Below are 22,782 nucleotides of genomic sequence, written 5' to 3'. Positions count from 1 at the left end.
GGGAGAAAGATGAGGCTTTCTGCTCCCGTAAAGATTTACAGCCTCAGAAACCTTGTATAGGGTTGCTGTGAGTCAGAACCAACTCCACGGCACATCACAACACATACGCTCATTTTTATTTACTGCTAACTGTGCAAAGGATACCAATTCAAAACTATGTAGTTAATATTTACATAAATCCAATTATTTAACAACTGGATATGGTATAAATTTAAGCTGAGAATCATGTACCTTCAAAACTGATTAACATCATAATATACACCTCAGACAATTCTTAGGAAACCTAGAGAGGGTTCTCATTTAATGTTAATTTGCCATGCAGAAAACCAAAGATATTTGGTTTTGCTGTCTTAATTTCTAGGAAGAAACATTACATTATTCCCATTTTGCATGGTTTAGTATGTGATTTCTGAACCAAGAAAACAGCTTGTATTATTTATTCCTTTTGTCAAATGGTACCATCAGCTAATACAAGATTTACAAGCAGGCTGACAGATAAACAGTTGAATACAATGTTCAATATGGAGGAGTTGTACATTCATCTCAATTTCCTTATTGTAATGAAAAGCAATATTTCTATATTTTAAAGTACTAACTTAAGTCAAAAGACAAAATAATCTTTAAGGTGAATACAATAATCATTCTAAATACATAAATCATCTAACCACGAACACAAAACACTTCAAAGAAACAAAACAGCCAGAAAAATGGCAGTGTTAGAATACTTCATACTGTGGACTCTTACATATTGTGAGGTACGTAATGAGAAAATGAAGGCGGTGAAACCATGGAATCAACTGGTACAGTATTCATAGCCCCATGAAGTTGAGAACCACCAGATGGTGTACCAACTGAATGCCAGGGAGCAACACAGAGATACTCTAGCACAAAAGGCAAGCAGGAATCAAAACCTGGCAAAGGTGGTTGCCCCTAGGGATCTGACATTACTGGAGAATATAGTATTCCATGAGGGACATCTGCAGGGTCAGCATTAGGAAAAGTACCACTTACTGATGCTTCTGCCTGTGTGCCGTCTGCTCTTCCCACTTCACTGTACAACTGAGGAATGGTTTGATCTACCAGAGGAGCTGGCTCAGTATAGACTGGATAATTCTCTACACGGAGTTGCTGCTGCATCTGACACATAGACCAGGAAGTACCAGTAGCTGTGAGGACAGGCCTGCAATCTCAGATTGAAACAGTACTGCAAAACTTTTGTATCTTGAGGCAGATCACAGGAAAAAGGTGGAGGAGGTGGTGGTAAGTTTGAATCCTCTACCATCTCAAGAGAAGGTGGCCTTGGAGGTGGCGGTGGAGATGGTGGTGGTGGCAGAGAAGCGGTACCAACAGAAACAGGAGCAGAGATATATGTGTAGGATGTTGAAGCAATCACTGGCCTGCTTTGTGTAGGTGGAGAAACAAAGAGAGGCTGTGTAGCATTCTTTGAAGAAACGGAAGTGGTACTACTAGCTTGATTAGCTGATGCACAGTTAGATAAGACTGGAGCTGGAACATTATTGGCACAGGAAGCTGCAACTGCTGCAGAATTTACCATCACTTTCTGAGGGTAGTTGTATGAGGTAATTGTGTCTTGAGGAGACATAGAACATGGTCTTCTGCTCTGAGGAGACTAGTTTGCTATAGATTCATTTGTGCTATATACACCTGCTATTTCATATTCTAGCTTTGAAGGATAAATATATTCTTAATAGTGTCCCCCATTGTCACTCAGGCCATCATTCTCCTCTAAATTCAACATCTGCTTATCTGAGCTACGTCCCTGTCTTGCCATACAGCATCCTGAAGCAGCTGGGATCATTGCAAAGGGGCTACCATGATTAGATAAAGTTGGATACGCAGTCTCATCTCGGTCCTCAACTACGTAGAAAGTAACGGTTTCTTCCAAGCCCTTGGGCATTTGTCCAGTGTCTGGGGTAAAACCATCCTTACATTCCTGATTTGTATTTACCTGGTGATGGCTTCGTCTAAATGAACTGGGCACCCCATATCCTCAACCTTGTCTCTGATACGAGTGTTGATGACGAAAATGTTTATTAGACATAAAATTGTCAGCTGTTTGTGTGTAGTATATTGGAGAGTCAGGCCTAAAATGCATATTGTGCTGAATCCTGGATGGGAGGAGAGGGTTGCCCTTGCTATAAGCCATATTCATATAAACTTCTTTGCCTCTTTCTTGAATATCTTCTTCCATTGCTTCATGTCCATCTCGGACATAACTATTTCTGGGACATAGCCCCCAGGCATTTTGGGGTAGTTTCTTCCTTTCTGACTGGAAAGGAAAAAAAAAAGAGATTCCAGGCTGGAACAGGTGTCACTAGAGTAACTGGTTTGAAGTTAGCCAGTGGAACAACATGTTTTTCTGTCATTCTTCAATGAAGACTGCTAATGGATTATTCTCATTTCCACCTTCCTGAATGTGAGCATTGTAATATCTTCTACAAGATTCCAAGTGAGCCAGAGACTTGTCTTCCAGATAGTACTGTCTTCCAGCATATTCCATGTAATCAGATTGTTGAAGTTCTTTTCTGCTGTCCAAACAAACATCAAATTCTACATTATGATAGATTTCTAGGTCCAGGGATTTGAGCACCTTCTATGGGAAGAGCATCTCTGATGGATTTTCTGTAGACTTTGCTTCTTCTATTCCTTGATAGTAGCCCTCTGGTATATTTTCATCATTGCAGCAGGCAGCCCCATCTTCAGTCCTATCCTGAGCTGATGTAATTATATTTTATTTTAAAGATGTACTTTATTTTCAGTTTTTTTTTATTGTGAATTGGGTGAAGGTTTACAGAGCAGATCAGTTTTCTTTTTCCCAATGGCCAGTTGATAAAAAGAAAAAAAAAACACCCAAAAAAACCAGAAGCTAGAGGAACATATGCAATGATAGCAAAGGGATGAAATTAACAAAACACAGATCCTGGGGCATGATACAGAGGAAAACACCTGGTTTTTCAACAACAGTAACAATAATGACCACAAAAATGTATGTCATTAAACGAAGGAAAGAAGAGAATAAGACAAAGAGAGTGTAACAGAGTGTAGAAATCAAAATATTTTTAATAGATATTCACAAATCACAATGTGCAGGTTTTAAAAATATATGTGATATCAAATGAGATACTTAAAAGTTTATGGATATTTGATTGTATTGAAGAAATTACTGCTAATTAAAAATTGATGTTGTGGTGTTTTTGTTTGAAAGATTGCTTACCTTTCATAACTACTTACCTACTTATTTGTGTAGGAAGTACTGAGAATGGAAGGGGGCAAGAATTGAAATACAAAAAGAACACCATAGGCTAGTAGCTGAACATCATTCGAATGAGTGATGACAAGAAGAGGGTTCACTATATTCTTCACTGTTCCTCTACAAGTATTTATTATTACATGATTTTAAATAAACCCTTTTTATTGGGAGCATAGTATAAACCAATCTATGTGTGAATGTTTATGTCCAGACAAAATCCAAACAACCTTGTAAGTATATATGTAAACAGTTTTCAGGTTTTTTTTTTTTTAGAGAATATTTAAAATAAAACCTTAATCAAATTTGCTGATAGACACAGTTTTTAAAGCAAGGAAACCTCACTCTGTTCTGTTACTTTAATACTGCAGGACTTAGATAAAAAATAGATCCTCATTAACACAGCTTTTCTTAATCATCTTCTATTGATTGTTTTAAGAACCCATTTAGTTCAGCCTCATAATGAGAGTGCAGCGTTTTCTCATTATGTCTTAATGGGATGAAAAATCACCCTTGCCTTGAAGACTGTACATTCTGTATAAAGAAGTCCTATCCGAGATAATAAGACAAAATAACCCTCCATCATTCAGTAATGTCCTTTTTTTCTTCTATTGATTAAATTTAAAAAGTAATAAAATATATCAAATTACTTAATATTTAATGTATTGATTTTAGTTTCTGAGGACTAATGTTGTTAATTTGAGATCCAAAGGACCATATTCATAAGTATAGACATAAATATTACCCCATATACCTAAGCATTGAAGGCTCCTGGTGTGGTGTTGTAGGCTCAATACTGGACTGTGAAACACCAGGTCAGCAGTTCAAACCCACCAGTCGCTCCTTGGAAATGCTCTACAGGGTCTCTATGAGTTGGAACTGACTTGTCAGCACTTCACAACAACCTAAGCATTGTAGAAGAGGCCACAAATATAAAGCCTTTTAGTTTTTTGGTTTTTTTTTAAAGATAAAATATTTTCTAAAATTTTCAGTTTCTGGCTCCCAAATTAAAGTTTGTCCACCTTTTAAATACATCTTGTTGTTCCATGCCCTCAAGGTGGTTCCAACTCATAGCAACCCTGTATAGGGTTCCCAAGGAGCAATTGATGTGTTTGAATGGCCGAACTTGTGGTTCACAGTTCAATGCTTATTCTATAGTGCCATACCAGGAATACTGATTTATTCATGAGAATCAAAGAAAAAAAATTTTATGCTCTGGTGATATAAGTATAAAATAAGAGATTTGGATATACTTAAAAACATATTAACTTGTAGGAATAGAAAGCTGGTGCAACTCTTGCAAATAATGGTTGCTCAATACATGCAATGAATGAATATGAGACATACTTTTCCTCTAAGAGACAAGAAGGGGTCACTGGATGGGTCTGCTACAGGATACACTGAGTTGGAAACAACGAAAATTAAAAAGGCTCTTAATCCTCTTACTCAACTAAAAAATAAAATTGATGACTGAACAGAAGTGAATGAGGAGTTAGGAAGAAAGGAAACACTTCCTGGTCCCGGGCCATTCCCAGATCATTTGTAGGTTGGACTGTTGGGATCCATAGGGTTTTCATTGGTTGATTTTGGAAGTGGATCCTTATTTATGTTAGTCTGAAAGCTCTGCTGAAAACTGCTCAGCATTGGAGCACACGCAAGCTTCCAGTGACAGTCAGAATGATATGCGTGAGGTGCACTGGGCAGGAATCAAAACTGGGTGCCTCACATGGAAGATGAGATTTCTACCACGAATCACTACTGCCCTCACTGCTTTTATATAGAAACACATTTCAACAGGTGCCCAAACTGGAAAAAGACCATCCATGTTTCTTTGTAAATGTAATTTTCACATTTATCCAACAGCTATTTATTGGGTAACTATAATTTCAAGGTATTTCCCAAGTCTAACCCTCACTTCCCCACTTACATTTCTGATTCCACACCTTCCATTTTCTCCAACACTTATCATAAGATACTTCCTATTGAATTATAACATTATATAATTCTTTTTTTCCATCTCCGTGTGCGCCAAAAGTCTAATATGGAGATTCAGGGACCTAAAGTTTCTAATCCAGGCTGTTTCTTAAAAGGGATGAAAATGACTTCACTAAAAAAGAAAGAAAGGAAAATGACTTCACTAAAAAAGAAAGAAAGGAAAAAAAAAAAGATTATAAACTGCTCAACAGTAAAGTTAAAAGCTAGTACGTTTATCTTGTTCCCTTGACTACAGAGAAAGGGGCAGCTTCCTTCTGAGAAACCTACTGACACATTTGAGGCTCCAGTACCTATGTGAGGCACTGAACTGATTTCAAATGGAATAACCAGTTCTCTGAGGACCTGGGTTAGCAGCAGTCAAGGCACCAGCTCTCTGTGGCAGCTGGACTTGTGTGTATGTAGAACAGAAGAGCCTGACAGAATCAGTGGAGCCCAACCTCCATGCATTACCCTAATGTCTCTGGATAGGGATGCCATACACCAACACAAGTCCTCTTACAGGGAACTGAAAGTGATGCCCAAGAGGATGATTTGAGAGCATCAAAGCTTTGTGGTGTTCTGACTTCCTGAGCAGAGATTGGTTGGAAATGCATAAATGAATGGATGTACACTGAAGTACACAAAGAATAATTTTCCAGTCTAATGTTTCCATCTCTTCCCGATCATAACAGATGTGAGAGGATATCACCATTTTAAAGAGATAAGTCTTAGCTCATTTTATATCAATGTACAATTTAGTAATGACACCTAATGCAACCTGTTATCAGTGAGTCTAGGAGGCTGGTGTCCTGTTTTAGAAATGAAATGTAGCTCAGAGACGTAAATTACAGGTTGTTGTTAAGTGCCATCTAGTCAGTTCTGACTCATAGCTACCCGATATAGGGTTTCTGAGGAATAGCTGCTGGTGACTTTGAACCGCTGAACTTGTGGTTCAAACTGACCTTGCGGTTCAGTGCTTATCCTACAATGTCACACCACGTAAATGAGGATAAAATGAACACAACCAAATTCCAGATAGTATTTTATATACGGCTTTTCCTGGAAAAATCTTGAATCCAAGGAAATGGTATCAGAGTCTGTGGAACTTCTTCCTAAAATAATAAAAATATTATCTTCTAAAGGTCAGTATTTATGGACTGTCTAAGAGCTTTCCATGAGTCAAAAATCAACTTGGTGGGAAGTGGCTTTTGGTGCTAAACATCTACCTACCCAGTGTCACTGAGTCAATCCGACTTATAATGACCCTGTTAGCAGAGTAGAACTGCTGCTTTGTTCGGTTTCCAGGGCTGTGTATCTCTATGGGGGAAGACAACCTCATCTTTCCTCCAAGCTTGCTGTTAATAGCCCATTGTTTAACCTACAGTGCCACCAATATTCTTTGCTAGACATAGAGAGATGGACAAATCAAAACTAGCTGTCATGAAGTCATTTCTGACTCAGGGTGACGCCATGGGTGTAAAACTGTATTCCATAGAGTGTTCATTGGCTGGTTTTTCAGAAACAGATCACACCAGGTATTGACTATAAAGCACTTTCGTAGTAGAAAAAGACCCGCCTTTCATTCAGCAACCAGGCACACTAGCCCTTTGTACCACTCAGGGGCTCCATAGGCCTGTTGTCAGGTGCTGTAAAGTTGGTTCTGATTCACAGTGACCCAATGCACAACAATACAAAACACTGCACAGACCAGAGTCACCATCACAATTGTTGTTATGTTGTTAAGTTGCTGTCACTGTGTCAATCCATCTCATTTGAGGTCTTCCTCTTTTTCACTGACCCTCTACTTTACCAAGTATGAATTCCTTATCCAGGGGCTGGTCCCTCCTGGCAATATGTCCAAAGTAAGAGAGACGAAATCTTCCCATTCTGGCTTCTAAGGAACATTTTGGCTGTACTTCTTTCAAGACAGATTTGTTTATTTTCCAGTCAGTCCATGTACTTTCAAGGCTCTTCTCCAACACCACAATTCAAATGCATTGATTCTTCTTTCTTCTGCATTGCCCAACTTTCACATGCATATGAGTCATCTCAAAATGCCATGTCTTGGGTCAAGCGCTCCTTAGTCCTCAAAGTAACATCTTTGCTTTTTTAAAACTTTAAAGAAGCATTTTGTAGCAGATTTCTCTAGTGCAATGTGTCCTTTGATTTCTTGACTACTGCTTCCATGAGAGTTGATTGTGGATTCAAGCAAAATGAAGTCTGACAATTTCAATCTTTTCTATGTTTATTATGATGTTGTTTATTGTTCCAGTTGTGATGATTTTTGTTTTCTTTACATTGAGATGTAATCCATACTGAAGGCTTTATTCTTTCATCTTTATCAGTAACAATTTTAAATTCTCTTTGCATCCAGCAAGCAAGATTGTATCATTTGTATATCACAAACTGTTAATCAGGCTTCCTCCAATTCTACTGCCACACTCTTCTTTATATAATCCAGCTTCTCGGATGATTTGCTCATCGTACAGATTGAATTAATATGGTGAAAGGATACAACCCTGATGCACACCTTTCTTGATTTATACTATTCAGTATCCCCTTGTTCTGTTCTCATCTGCCTCTTCATCTATGGACAGGTTCCTCATGAGCATAATTAAGTTTTTTGAAATACCCTTTCTTCCCAACGTTATCCAGAGCTCGTTATGATCCACACAGTCAAATGCCTTTACACAGTCAATAAAGCACTAGTAAATTTCTTCCTGGTGTTCTCTTGTTTCAGCTAAGATCCATCTGACATCAACAATGATATCCCTCGTTTTACGTCTTCTTCTGAATTTAACTTGGATATTTGGCAGATCCCCGCTGATGCACTGCTGCAAACATTTTCAAATGATCTCCAGCAGAGTTTTACTTGCATGTGATACTAAGGACACAGTTCAATGATTTCTGCTATCTGTTTGATCACCTTTCTTTGGAATAGACACAAATACATATCTCTTCTAGTTGGTTGGCCAGGTATCTGTCTTCCAAATGTCTTGGTATAGATGAGTGAGTGCCTTCAGGACTGCATCAGTTTGTTGCAGGATTTTTTAGAATCTGTCAATATTTCAATTCCTGGATCCTTGCTTTTTCACCACTGCCTTCAGTGTAGTTTAGCCTTTTCCTTCAATTTCTTCAGTTCTTGATACATGAAATGACTGAAGATTGATCAATTTCTATGTTTCCTGGGTTATTCAGTATTTTGCCCAGGATGATGTTGTTACGTTCCTTTGAGTTCTTTCTGACTCATAGTGACCCTGTATAGGGTTCCCAAGGAATGTATGGTGGGTTTGAACCACCAACCTTACAGTTCAAGCTGACCTTGTGGTCCAGTGCTTCAATCCTACACTAATATATCAGAGTTCCCTAGAATCTGTCAATATTGCCTATGTTGCTGTTAAGTGCCATTGAGTCGGTTCTGACTCATAGCAACTCTATACAGGGTGTCCTAGGAGTGGCTGGTGAGCTTGACCCTTGACCTTGCAGATCAAACCGACCTTGCAGTTTAGCACATGAACTCATAATGCCACACCAGGATTCCAGTATTGCCTATGTTCTTGCTGTTGGTAAGTGCCATCAAGTTGGTTCTGACCCATAGTGACTGTGTATAGGGTTTCTGAGGAGCAGCTGGTGAGCTTGAACCGCTGGCCTTGAAGTTCAAAGTGACTTTTCAGTCCAGCGCATTAACCCAAAGCACCACATCAGGAATCCATATTGCCTATGTTGTTGCTGTTGTTAAGTGCCGTCGAGTCGATTCCAACCCATAGTGACCCTGTATAGAGTTTCTGAGGAGAAGCTGGTGAGCTTGAACCACCGACCATGCAGTTCAAAGGGCTTTGCAGTGTGGAGCATTAACCCACAGCACCACACCAGGACTCCATATTGCATATAGAATCTGTTAATAGTAAAAGGTTATTTAAAAGGGCAACAAAGAAAGAAAATATCAAACTGGATGTCAGAGGAGGCTCTGAAACTTGCCCTTGAATGTAGAGAAGCTAAAGTAACTAGAATAAATGAGGACATAAAAGAACTGAAGAAAAATTCAAGCCTTGAATTGAAATATTAATGGATTCTTCAGTTCTTTTAGCTTGAGAAAAGCTGAGCGTGTTCTTTCCTTTAGGTTTTCTGACTATAGGTCTCTGCACATTTCATTATAAAACTTAATCTTCTCAAGATGCCTTTTAAAATTTTCTGTTCAGTTCTTTTATGTCCTCATTTTTTCTAGTTACTTCAGCTTCTCTACATTCAAGAGCAAGTTTCAGAGCCTCTTCTGACATCCACGTTGATATTTTCTTTTTTTTTGTTGCCCTTTTAAATGACCTTTTACTTTCTTCACGGCTGTTGTTTTTCATGTCCTCCCACAACTCTTTGGTCCTCAACCATCAGTGTCCAATGCATCAAATCTGTTCTTGAGATGGCCTCTAAATTCAGGTGGAATATAGGCAATGTTATAGTTTGACTCCTATGTACTAGTTTTAATTTTCTTCAACTTTAGCCATAGATATAAAAATAGAGATGAATGAAACAAATATGGTTACTGCTTTTTTGGATTTTAAAATCTGGTGGGAGTGGCAAGCAATAAATGCATAGACACATAGATATAAAACTATGGTAAAGGAAAACTAAAATAACGAGCAGATACAATGACAGAGAATAACAGTGGGGACCTGCTAAACAAGATCAGGGAAGGCTTTTTTGAGGAGGGGGTGGTGGTGGTAGTGTGCCATGGAGTCGGTGCTGACTCATAGCAACCTTGTGTAGGGTTTCCGAGGCTGCAGAAAGACTTATCTTTCTCCCATGGAATGGCTGGTAGTTTTGAACTGCTGACCTTGAGGTTAGCAGCCTGACTGGTAACCACTAAGCTACCAGAGCTCCTTTGAGGAGGTGGTACTCAAGCCCAATTCTGAAGACTGAGAAGGTGCTAGCCTTGGGAAGAGTTGTAGATGGAGGAAAAGAGAAGATTTTGAGACGGCAAGAGCTTGGTATATTTGCAGAAATGGAAAGGAGCTATTGCTGCTGTAGATGGTGAGGAGATGAGGCTGGAGACCAGAGAGAGCAATCCCCATTCAGAGTTGGGATTTACAGCATGAAAACTGTTTATTATTGATCTCTGAGTCACTGTATTGCCGTTGTTGTTAAGTGCCCTTGAGTCTGTTCTGACTCATAGCAACTCTGTCCATGTATGTTTCCAAGAAGCAGCTGGTAGCTTTGAACTGTCTACCTTGTGATTAGTAGTCCAGTACTTGTCCTACAGCCCCACACCAGGACTCTGAGTCACTCTATAGTGATTCTTAATAATAACACACTCAAAATCCCAAGAATAACAACCATTTGAAGATGATTTACTGTATGCTAGATGCTGAGTAAAATACTTTGTGTGCATGATCTCAAATTATTTTCCCAATCATGCCTGAAAGATAGGAACCATTCTGGCTCTAGAGTTGGGGAAACTGAGACTCACAATATGGTAATTTATTTAATGTCACAGAGCAAGTAAGCGACAAAGCCAGCATTTGAGTCCTAGACTGATTTGGGCTATTTGGCTTTTAGCCAAATCATTCTCTTGACCTTCTTTTGTGCCTCAAAGCATTCAAAGACAAGTAGAACTTTCCTTTAGGGGAGAAACTGAAGGGACCTGGGTTCCTTTGATCCTACTCAGACTCTTCATTGTATTTGGCAGATCCTGGGATAGGATCCAAATTCTTGACAGAACCACCAGTTTATAAAGAGAGGATTAGAAGCAAAGATGTTTTGACACAAGTCCAAAGGCCAGAACAAAGATGTAAGAAAGTATCAAACTTGCTCAAATAAAGACAAAAAGCTGTTGCACTTTGCTTTGATTGGTTGAAGAATTTATATTCCCTGCAAAGAACTGGTAGACAAATGCTAGAGAGAAGTGGATAATCTAGTAATGTAGAGTTTGTTTCATAGGAACTGGATCTTTCTCAATCTCGCTCTATTTTTAAGTTTTTTATTGTGAATTGAGTGAAGGTTTACAGAGCCCATCATCTGTTTTACATTCAACTTCATTTCATCTTAATCGCTGCAATCCCCTCCATATGCCTATAATCACGTTAATTCTTGCCATCTTCCCTTTGTCTTCTGCTACCTTCTTCATGGATCCCAGGTAGAGTCCTGGTTATGCATTGTGCTGCCAACTGTAACGTTAGCGGTTCAAATCTACCAGCTACTCTGCTGGAGAAAGAAGATGTTTTCTGCTCCTGAAAAGATTTACAGCCTCGGAAACCCTGTACAGGGTTGCTATTGTTGAAACCAACTCAACAGCACACCACCTTCATCTCTTCTCTGCCAACTTCCTTCTAACTGTATATTGGCTTTCCTGTCACCCATGTTAACATGTCTTCCCCCTAGTCCGTGAATAATTTTCACTTCCCTCCCACCATTGGTAATTAATCATCAATTTTTTTGTTTTTTGTTTTTTTATTAATTACGAAAACCTTTTCTTAACAACAGTGGTCTCATACAATATTTGTTCTTTTGTTATTAAGGCAACCACATTATAAGTATTTGACCTCAAGGTCAGTTTGAACCACATGGTCAGTGGTTCAAACTCACCAGCCACCTCTTGGAAATCCCATACAGGGTTACTCTGAGTTGGAACTGACTCAATGACCCTTAACAACAACAAATTTCACTCAGCATAATGTCTTCCAAGTTCATCCATGTTGTGAAGTATTTCACAGATTCATTGTTGTTCTTCATCATTGTATGTATGTAGCAGTGTATGCTTATCCATTTGTCTGTTGATGGGCATTCAGGCAGGCTGTTTCCATCCTTTTACTATTGTGAATAATGCTGCAAAGAACACGAGTGTGCATATTATCTATCTGTATCATGGCTCTTATTTTTTAATGATTATGAAAATTATGGTACTCTCATTTCTTTAAGTTACAAGTCCAATTGGGAAAAAAACACCAAAACTATCAAACCAAGTGCTATGAGAATTTCTCTTCTGTTACAGCATTAGGAAACTGGGTTTAATGAGCATCTAAAAACTGTGTTCCTTTTAGGAGATCCATGGGAACAAACTCATGTGAAATATGCCCTATTGCAGCCGATCACCACAATCATTAACCTGAGAGATCCATTCTGCACTTCTCCCTTTTCCTCATCTCAGACACATCTCAGACAGGAAATGAATTGAAGAGTAGAACATAAAGTCTTTAAGGTGCTTAGAACTTATAGAGGATACAGATATTAATGAAATTACCACTACACTAATTGGAGCTGACTGAAAGAAAGGCAGAAGTGAGTCATGCTTTGTGAATGTGGGAAGAGCATTTTGGGCAAACTGTTGTTGTTGTGTACCATTGAGTCCATTCCAATGAATAGTAACCCTATACGACAAAGGAGCTCTGATAGTGTAGTGGTTACGAATTGGGCTGTGAACCACAAGGTCAGTAGTTCGAAACTACCAGCTGTTCTGCAGAAGAAAGATGAGGCTTTCTGTTCCCATAAGGATTTACAGCCTCAGAAACCCTGTACAGGGTTGCTATGAGTCAGAACTGACTCAACGGCACATAACCAACCAACCAACCAATGACAGAGAAGAAATGTCCCCACTGGGTTTTCCTAAATTGTAATCTTTATAGGAGTAGATCTCCTTGTTTTTTTTTTTCTCCTGTGAAGCTGGTGATGGCTTTGAACATTGAACTTTCAGTTAACAGGCAAGAATTTAGTCATGTCCCATGCTTTTATTATTGCTGTGGTTAGGACTGTGGAGTTGGTTTCCTTTCATAGTGACACTATTCACAAGAGATCTAGACACTGCCCAGTCCTTTGCTACATCACAACTGTTACCCTTGAGTCCATTTTTGCTGCCACTGTGTCAATCCATCTTGTTTGAGGTCTTTCTCTTTCTTGTTGATGCTCCATTTTACCAAGCTAGATATCCTTCTTCAGGGACTGGTCCCTCCTGATATGTCTGAAGAATGAGAGATGAAGTCTCACCATCCTTGATTTTAAGGAGACTTATGGCTGTACTTCTTCTGATACAAATTTGTTCTTCTGGAAGTCCATGGTACTTTTAATATTCTTCTCCAAAGCCATAACTCAAATGCATCAATTCTTCAATTGTCTGGATCTTCCATATTCAATGTCCAACTTTCACATGCATATGAGGTCATTTTAAATACTACAATTTGGGTGAGGCACATCTTCATTCTCACACTGATATCTTTGCTTCTGAAGAGTTTAAAAAGGTCCCATATAGCAGATTTGCCTAACAAAATATGTGGTCTTATTTCTTGACTGCTGCTTCCATGAGTGTTGATTGTAGATCCAAGAAAAATGTCAACCTCAATCTTGTCTCCATTTATCATGATATTATTTTATTGGTCTAGGTATAAGAATTTTTGTTTTCTTTATACTGAGGTTGCACCCATACTGAAGGCTGTGGTCTTTGATTTTCATCAGTAAGTGTTTTAAGTCTTCATCTCTTCTAGTAAGCAAGGCTGTATTATCTGAATAATGCAGGTTGTTATTGAGTCTTCTTCATATAATCCACAGTCTTCTTCATATAATCCAGCTTCTCAGATTGAATACAGAATACAGTTCAGTATACAGACTGAATAAATATGGTGAGTAAGAATACAATATGGTGCACATCTTTTCTGATTTTAAACCATTCACTATCGCCTTGTTCTATTCTAATAACTATCATTTGGTTTCAGTACCATGGGTTCCTCATGAACACAATTAAGTGCTCTAGAATACCTGTTCTTTGTATTGCTATCCATAATTTCTCATGATCCACACAGTCAAAAGCCTTAGTACAATCAATAAAGTACAAGTAAACATCTTTCTGGTATTGGCTGCATTCAGCCAAGACCCATCTGATGTCAGCAGTGATAACCCTAGATTGCATCCTCTTCTGAATCTGGAGATTTAGGCAAAGGAATTAGTACACATAAAGGTTCTGTAGGAAAATGAAGCATCAAGTATTTGAGGAACTGAGCTGGATGAAACTGTTCAGTAAGGGCATTATGGGGAGAGGTGATTTGGAGAGATGTCACAGGGTCTTATGGGCCTGCTTAAGGATTTTGATATTTAACCTAATAGCAATGAGAATGTATTAGAGAGTTTTAAGCAGGGGACTGGGAAGAGTAAATGTGAATTTAGAAAAGAGATTCCAGGTTTCAGTGCCAATAATAACTTAGTAGAATATGTGGATAAGCAGATGACTGAAAAGGAGGGAGAAGTTTGATGGAGGTTGTACTTGTCTAAAGAAAAGTGGGAGATGAGACAGTGGAAATGGAGAGAACTAGACATGGATTGGCCAAGAGGCAGCATCGATGGACTCAAGCATGGCAACAGTAGTGAGGCTGGCCCAAGATCGGGCAAGTGCTTTGTTCTTCTGTGCATAAGGTCACTATGAGTTGGTGCTGACTCGATGGCACCTAAAAACAACAAAGATGGATTAAGGGATATTTTGGAGGCAAAACTGACAAGATTTAATGCTAATGTGGGTAAGAGGGGTGTCAAGGATGACTTTTTAAAATGAAAGAATTCAGGATTTGCCTATATTTTGTCCCAATTGTTGTTGTTATTGTTAAGTGCCATCAAGTCAGTTTTGACTCATAGTAACCCTGTAGAGAATTTTAAAGGAGCAGCTGTTTAGTTTGAACCACTGACCCTGTGTTTAGCAGTCCACTGCTTACCATACAGTTGCACATCAGGACTCCATGTTTTAAGATTAAGAGGTGAAGTCCAGATGTGCCATTGTAAGATAAGCACTGGACTGCTAACCACAAAGTCAATGGTTCAAACCCACCAGGTGATCCTCAAAAACTCTCTTTAGGGTTGCTGTGAGTCAGAACTGACTCTATAGTGCTTAACAACAACAGACTCCATATAAAGAACACTGAATTGGTTCCATTTGCTGTTATTTGGTGCTATTGTGTTGCTTCTGACTCATAGCAGCTCTATTACAACAGTCTAAAAAACTGCCCATTCTGTACCATCCTCACAATAATAGCTCTCCTTGAGCCCACTGCTGCAGCCACTGTGTCACTCTACCTCATTGAGGGTCTTCTTTTTCTTCACTAACCTTTTACTTTACCAAGGGTGTTGTCTTTCTCCAAGGATGTCCCTTCTGATAATGTTTATGAGACGAAGTTCACCATCCTCTTTTCTATACTTCTTCCAAGACAGATTTGCTCATTCTCCTGGCAGTCCATGTTATATTCAGTATTCTTCCCCACGGCCATAATTCAAAGGATCTCTGGTAGCACAGTGGTTACGAAACGGCTGCTAACCTCAGGGTCAGCAGTTCGAAACTACCAGCTCTTCCATGGGAGAAAGATGAGGCTTTCTGTTCCCATACAGATTTACAGCCTTAGAAACCCTGTACAGGGTCACTATGAGTCAGAACCAACTCCACGGCACACCACCACCACCACCACAATTCAAATGCATCAATTCTTGTTCAGTCTTACTTATTCATTGTTCAGCTTTCACATGCGTAAGACGTGACTGAAAATACCCTGGCTTAGGTCAGATCCATAGCACAACACCACCACCAGGTCAGATTCACCTTAATCTTCAAAGTGACATCATAGCATTTCAGCTTTTGAAAGAGTCCTTTTCAGCAGATTTTCCCAGTGTAATACAGCATGTCATTTCTTGACTGCTACTTCCATGGGCTTAGTGATTCATATTGCCACCTTGGATCAATATGTGCAATATGTGCTTTGTGAACTTGATAAATCCCATAGCCTCTGACTCTTGAAAATGAGAGAAAAAATTCTTCCAAATGGGTCATTGTTAAGTGCCGTGGAGTCGATTCCAACCCATAGCGACACTGTATAGGGTTTCTAAGAAGTAGCTAGTGAGCTTGAACCACTGACCTTGCAGTTCAAATGACTTTGCAGTCTGACTCATTAGCCCACAGCACCACACCAGGACTCCTCAAAATGGGTGACTCAAGCTAGATATTCAAAAGGTTGATGAATAAACAAAATTTGGTATATGCATACAATAGAATATTACTCAGCTATAAAGAGAAATAAGGAGCTCTGGTAGCGTAGTGGTTACGAATCGGGCTGCTAACCTTAAGGTCAGCGGTTCGAAACTACCAGCCGCTCCGTGGGAGAAAGATGAGGCTTTCTACTCCCGTAAAGATTTACACCCTCGGAAACCCTGTACAGGGTCGGTATGGGTCGGACCCGACTCGATGGCACTTAACAACAACAACAATAAAGAGAAATGAAGTCCTGATATATGCTACAAGATGAATGAACCTTGAAAGCATATGTTAACAGAAATAATTCAGTGAAAAAGAACAAATAATATGTTATCTTATAGGAAATGCCTAGAATAGGCAATTACATACAGATCAACATTTAATAGTGGTTACCTTGGATGGGAGGGTGAGGGAATGGGAAATCATTCTTTTAGAAACATTGAGTTTCTCTTTCTAGTGATGAAAAATTTCACAACATAGACTGATGATGGTTACAACACAATTGATGTGATTGGTGTAAGTGAATTGTACACATGTAAGATGTTGAATTGACAAATGTACTGTTATCTGTATTATTGAATATCTATTTTCCCCTTACTCTGCCCTGTGTGATCAAGAGAACCCAGAGAGAAATTTTTAAGGATTTCTCAGCTCTCAAAGTGATCAGATTTGTCTGGAGAAAACATGAATATTGGGATAATGTAACATAAAGCATAATGACTAAGAACAATATATGTTATTGTTATTAAGTGTTTTTGAGTCGATTCTTACTCATAGTGACCCTGTACAGGGTTTCCCAGGAGTGGCTGGTGAATTTGAACCACCAACCTTGCAGTTCAAACTGACCTTTTGGTCCAGTGCATTATCCCACAGCACCACAACAGGATCCCAGAACAATATATAGTGTTCACAAAATAAATAATGGCAAAGTAAGAAGTCATTGAGGAAGGAGAGGAAGAACTTGGTCTGAGTCCTATAGAAGGGGCTAGATTTAAAAAAGTAAAAAAGACAATGAAAAACAATGTGAAAAAGAAGAATAGATGTGTACCTGTCGAATGGCTGTGGGGCGGAGGGAGTAAAGTGCCCCATTTCACTAAGGGGTAATATCTAAATTGTGGGAGGACATTTGGACAGGTCATTTGGGACCAAATCACAAAGTAGGGCCTGACAGAAACACTTGAACTTGATGTAGCTGATCATGAGGAACCATGGAAGGTGCTAAAACAGGAGAATGAAGAAATGGGTAGAATTAGTGGGGAGAGTGTGTGCTTGATGTTTTGAAAGAAAGAATAATTGAAGGCGAGGAGATCAAAGAGAAATCTAAGTGGTGGAAGAGGAGATAAGGGGCAATCTTCCCGAAGGTGTCCCGCAGAATTTGGTAGTCTGGTCTCTAGAGAAAGGGGAGAGAGGAGAGTGTGAGATGAACACAGGCTACAATAAGAGCCTTGAAAAACGATGGCTTCCCTGACAGAAATAGGGCATGAATAAATGCAAACAGTAGTCAGATCCGTTTCCAAGAGGCCTAAGCCTGGTGGTACAAAGGTTAAGTGTTCAGCTGCAATCTGAAAGGTTGATAGCTGGAACCCATCCAGTGACTGTGATAGAGAAGGACCTGGAGATCTGCTTCCTTAAAAGTTACAGCCTAAAACAACCAATGGACACAGGTCTGCTCTGTCACATGAGTCAGAATTGATAGAACGCCACTTAACAACAACAAAAAATTCAGATGAGATTGTAATAATCGATTGAGTGTGTTCTTGAAGTCAGATGATAAGATAGGACTTAACATTTAGGAACATAGTCATAGAGATAATGATTGAGTATTGATAAATTATACAATGGCCACCCTGATTTTCAGATAATCCCATCAAGAGGCACAATCTATGTCCCTATCCCTAAATCTGGACTGGTTTTGTGATTTGCTTTGGTCAATAGTATTTGATGAAAGTAATGTTCTGTGAGTTCCAAGCGTAGGCCTTAAGGGACATTGCCGCTTCCACGTTATGTCTCTTAGAACTTTGAGACCACCATTTGAACAAACCAAGGCTAACCTAGTGGATGACAAAAGAGACACCTAACCTAGTCACACCTAATTTCTCAGTAGGCAGTTATATAAACCCTAAAAGAGAGTCACCTTGTTAACAAGAAAATGACCATATTTACATGATTGGACTCAGCCAAGATCAGAAGAAGTAATACTTAGCAGAGATCCCAGCCCAAATTGCTGATCCATAAGAGCATGAGCTATATAAATAGTTGCGTTTTTAGATCATTGAAGTGGTTTTTTATGTAACAAAAGATAATAGACACACAAGCTCCAAGAAAGAATATTTAGAAAGAGAAAAGCAGAGAACAGTGCTATCAACATAACCTGCAAAAACTTAAGAGTGAAGTAATCTTGGTAGTAGATTTAATTAGACTTTACTAAGAGCCAAAATTAAATTATGTTATAATATACAAAGCAAATGACACTTTAATCACACATCCATATTTTCATGAAAGGTGCATAACTAGGATTAGGAGGAGACACAGAAAGAATCAAATTAATTGATGTTCTACAGTAAGGAAACTAGGTTGGAAAATTCCACCATTTAGAGTGAACAAAAAAGGCAAGAGAAGTCAATATCAAGTTCACTGTGTCTGACACTCTCAGTATATTCAAAGCATCAGCTAGGAGTAAGGTAACTTATGTAACCTTCTACTTGCAAGGCCACCATTTGTCTGTTATTTTGTCATACCATGGTGTCTTGCATGCTGCTGTGATGCTGAAAGCTATGCCACCAGTATTTAAATAAGAGTTGTCTTAGATAACTAGTTTGGTTATAACAGAAAGACCACATGTGGATGGCTTTAACAACCAGAAATTGATTCTTTCACAGTTCAGGAGTCTAGAAGTCCAAATTCAGAGTGCTATAGTTTCTGGGGAAGACTTTCTCTTTGTCCTCTGGAGAAACGGTCTAGTCTCCTTATAGCAACTGTAGGTCCAGTATTCTTTGACGATCTCTATACATCTTGACGTCAATCTTTGTTTGTATCCAGGAAATTTACAGTTTAGGGATTCCAGGTGCGAAGGACACACTCAAGTCCTGGCTCTTTTATCTTGGTGGTAGTGGGTCCCTCTTTCTCTGTTCAAGTCTCTCTCCTCTTGTCTCTTGTAAGATCAACAGTGTTGCATGGCATATCCTTAGGGCTCTCCCACAAATTGGATCAGGGTGGTGGTGGGATTAAGAAGGTTATATCTAACCCTTAATCTTATTAGTGGTTTTTTACATCAAATTATTTCATGGGGGATAGCTGCATCTCAAGTGCCAAACTGCTGAGAATCCTAGGCCAGTTAAGTTGACACAGAACCTTAACAAGGAGAGTCACCATGGTGGAAAGGTTTCAACAGAGATTTTAGATGAATACAAAATAGGAAGAAGGAGAGGGAGAACACTTCTGAATAGTTAGCCACTGAAACATAGCCTTAGATCATACCATAAGATGAGCCTCTCATGTTGGAAAAACTCAAAATACTGAGGAAGAGCTGCCTCCTCAAGAAGGTAGTGAAGTGCTGTCGAGTTGATTCTGACCCATAGTGACCCTGTATAGGGTTTCCAAGGAGCAGCTGGTGAGCTTGAACCGCCGACCTTGCAGTTCAATCGGCTTTGCAGTCTGGTGCATTAACCCACAGCACCACACCAGGAGTTATTGTTTGTTATTGTTAAGTGCCATCGAGTCGGGTCCGACCCATAGCGACCCTGTACAGGGTTTCCGAGGGTGTAAATCTTTACGGGAGTAGAAAGCCTCATCTTTCTCCCGCGGAGCGGCTGGTAGTTTCGAACTGCTGACCTTAAGGTTCGCAGCCCGATTCGTAACCACTACGCTACCAGAGCTCCTTACACCAGGAGTAGAGTTGCTTTTAATGAAGTTGATGGAGCAAAGCTTCACTTGCTGATGGGGCACAACTTAAAATAAGAAGAAACCGCTGCAAAAAAATCCATTAATAATGGGAGTGTGAAATGAATCTAGGAAAATTGATGTTAGGTGCTGTGGCGTTAGCTACAACACATGGCAACCCTATGCACAACAAAACAAAATACTGTCCAGTCCTGCACCACCCACAATTTTTGTTACACTTGAGCCCAGAGCTGCTGCCATTGTGCAAATCCATCTCATTAGGGAGTTTCCTCTTTCTTCCCGACCCTCCACTCTATAAACATAACATCCATCTCCAGGGACTGGTCCCTCCTGACAGCATGTGCAAAGGATGAAGAGATGAAAACTCACCACCCTAGTTTCTAAGGAGCACTCTGGCTTTACTTCTTCCAAGACAGATTTGTTTGTTCTTCTGGCAGTCCATGGTACTTTCAATATTCTTCTTCAACACCATAAATCAAACACATGCATAGACTTTCCAAGGTCTTCCAAATATACTGTCCACCTTTCACATGCATGTGAGGCTATTGAAAATATCATGGGTTGGATCAGGTGCACCTTAGTCCTCAAATTGATATTTTCTTTTGAATGCTTTAAAGAGGTCTTGTGCAGCAGACTTGCCTAATGCGATATGTTGTTTGACTTTTCTTTCTTTCTTTTTCTTTTTTTTGAGGGTCACACAACACAGGAAGCTTTATTCGTTGCTACTGCTCGAGTAGAAAAGCCAGCTCATGCCAATTTCATTTTAATATGCTGTCGTCTTGGGCTTCAACCAGTTCGCTACTTATTCATTTCAGTTCATCCTGCTGCTTCTTCTCCTCTGTAGCTACCCTCCTTTTTTCCTCCGCCGGAAGCTTTAGTAACTGTAGCGCTTGACTCGGTAAACCAGGTCAAGGAAAAGGGCGGAATAGCGCGGGCGAGCTTGATGAGCTGAGAGACCTGTACCGGAGGCACCATCTTGTCCCTGACCTTCACACCCGACTGTTGTTTGATTTTTTGACTGTTGCTTCCATTGGGTGTTGATTGTGGATCCACTCACAATGTAGCCTTTGACAACTTCAATCTTTTCTCCTTTTATTATGATGTTATTTATTGATCCAGTGTTGAGAATTTTTGTTTTATTTACCGTGAGGTGCAATCCATACTAATGGCTCTATTGTTTTCCTCATCAGTAAATATTTTAAGTCCTCTTTGCATCCAGCAAGCAAGGTAGTATCATCTGCATATCACAGATCGTTAATGAGTCTTCCTCCAATCCTGATGCAACATTCTTCTTCATATAATTCAGCTTCTCAGATTATTTGTTCAGCATACTGATTAAGTATAGTGAAGAATACAACCCTAGCACACACCTTTCCTGATTTAAAAATAGTCCGTGTTCCCTAATTCTGTCTGAAAAACTGCCTTGTGCTCTACACACATGGTCCTCATAAGCACAATTAAATGTTCTGCAATATTCCCTTTTCATAATGTTATTATCCACAGCTTGCCATGACCCACACAGTCAAAAGCATTTGCATAGTCAACAAAGCACAAGTAAACATCTTTCTGGTATCCTCTGCTTTCAGCAAGATGCTTACAGAGAGATATTAGGAAAATTGGATGTTGTCAAAAGCTAAATGCAACTCATAAAGATCAATATCCTAAGCATTAATAAGCTGAAATGGACTGGTATTGACCATAGTGAATCATACACTCATATAGTTTACTATGTCAGGAATGATGTACTTAAGATGAATGGTGTAGTCAGAAATGGGGGACAGACATGAGGACATGGAGAGAGGGAGCAGCTGAGGACTCTGGACTCATGGAAAGAGCGGAACTGGGTACTGGTGGCCAGGAGGCAGGCTTGCAGAATGTGCCCTTTGATTGTTCAAATTATTATATATTCCTGAATATATCCCACCCCTCTCCTCAAAAGAAAAAAAAAAACAATGAAACCAGGGAATGGCAGCAAATACTGTTAAATGATGATGTATGGAGGAGACTGTAATCATTGCAATGAAACAATAGTGTAAAGTCAATGTTCTCCCATGTAAACTATCACTCAGTTCACACACACACAGACACACACACACACACACACACACACACACAGGAATGGTGTGGCATTCATTATCAAAAAGAGCTTTTCAAGATCTATCTCAAAGTTCAATGTTGTTTGTGTTAGGATAACATCCATACGTCTATAAAGCATACCAGTTACTATCACTATTATTCAAATTTACACACCAATTACTAAATCCAATAATGAAGAATTGAAGAATTCTACCTACTTCTTTAGCCCTAAATTGAACAAACATACAATCAAGATGGATTGATCATTACTGGTAATTGGATGCAAAAGTTGGAAACAAAGAGGAAGGAGGAAGTATCCATAATTGGGAAATATGGCCCTGGTAACAGAAATGGTACTGGAGATCACATGACAGAATTTTTTTAAGACCAACTACTTGTTCATCGTAAATGCTATTTTTCCAACTACACAAAGAGAGACTATACACATGAACTCACCAGATGGAACACAAATGAATCAATTCGACTACATCTGTGGAAAGAAATGATGGGGAAGCTAAATATCATTTGCCAAAACAAGACTAGGAGCTGACTACGGAACAAACCATAAATTGCTCATATG

General features: G+C 39.3%; 1 protein-coding gene and 1 pseudogene across 1 annotated transcript in view; both read right to left on the bottom strand.

Annotated features, from left to right (window-relative positions):
* SYNPR (synaptoporin) overlaps positions 1-22,782 on the bottom strand; it is a 339,964-nt gene that overhangs the window by 291,430 nt on the left and 25,752 nt on the right. The window lies entirely within an intron of this gene.
* LOC102815557 lies at positions 742-5,656 on the bottom strand (annotated as a pseudogene).

The sequence above is a fragment of the Chrysochloris asiatica genome, unplaced genomic scaffold (genome assembly GCF_000296735.1).
Source record: "Chrysochloris asiatica unplaced genomic scaffold, ChrAsi1.0 scaffold00046, whole genome shotgun sequence".
Classification (NCBI taxonomy): Eukaryota; Metazoa; Chordata; class Mammalia; order Afrosoricida; family Chrysochloridae; genus Chrysochloris; species Chrysochloris asiatica.
Note: the sequence above shows the minus strand (reverse complement) of the source record. Positions and strands in the feature narration are given on the sequence as shown.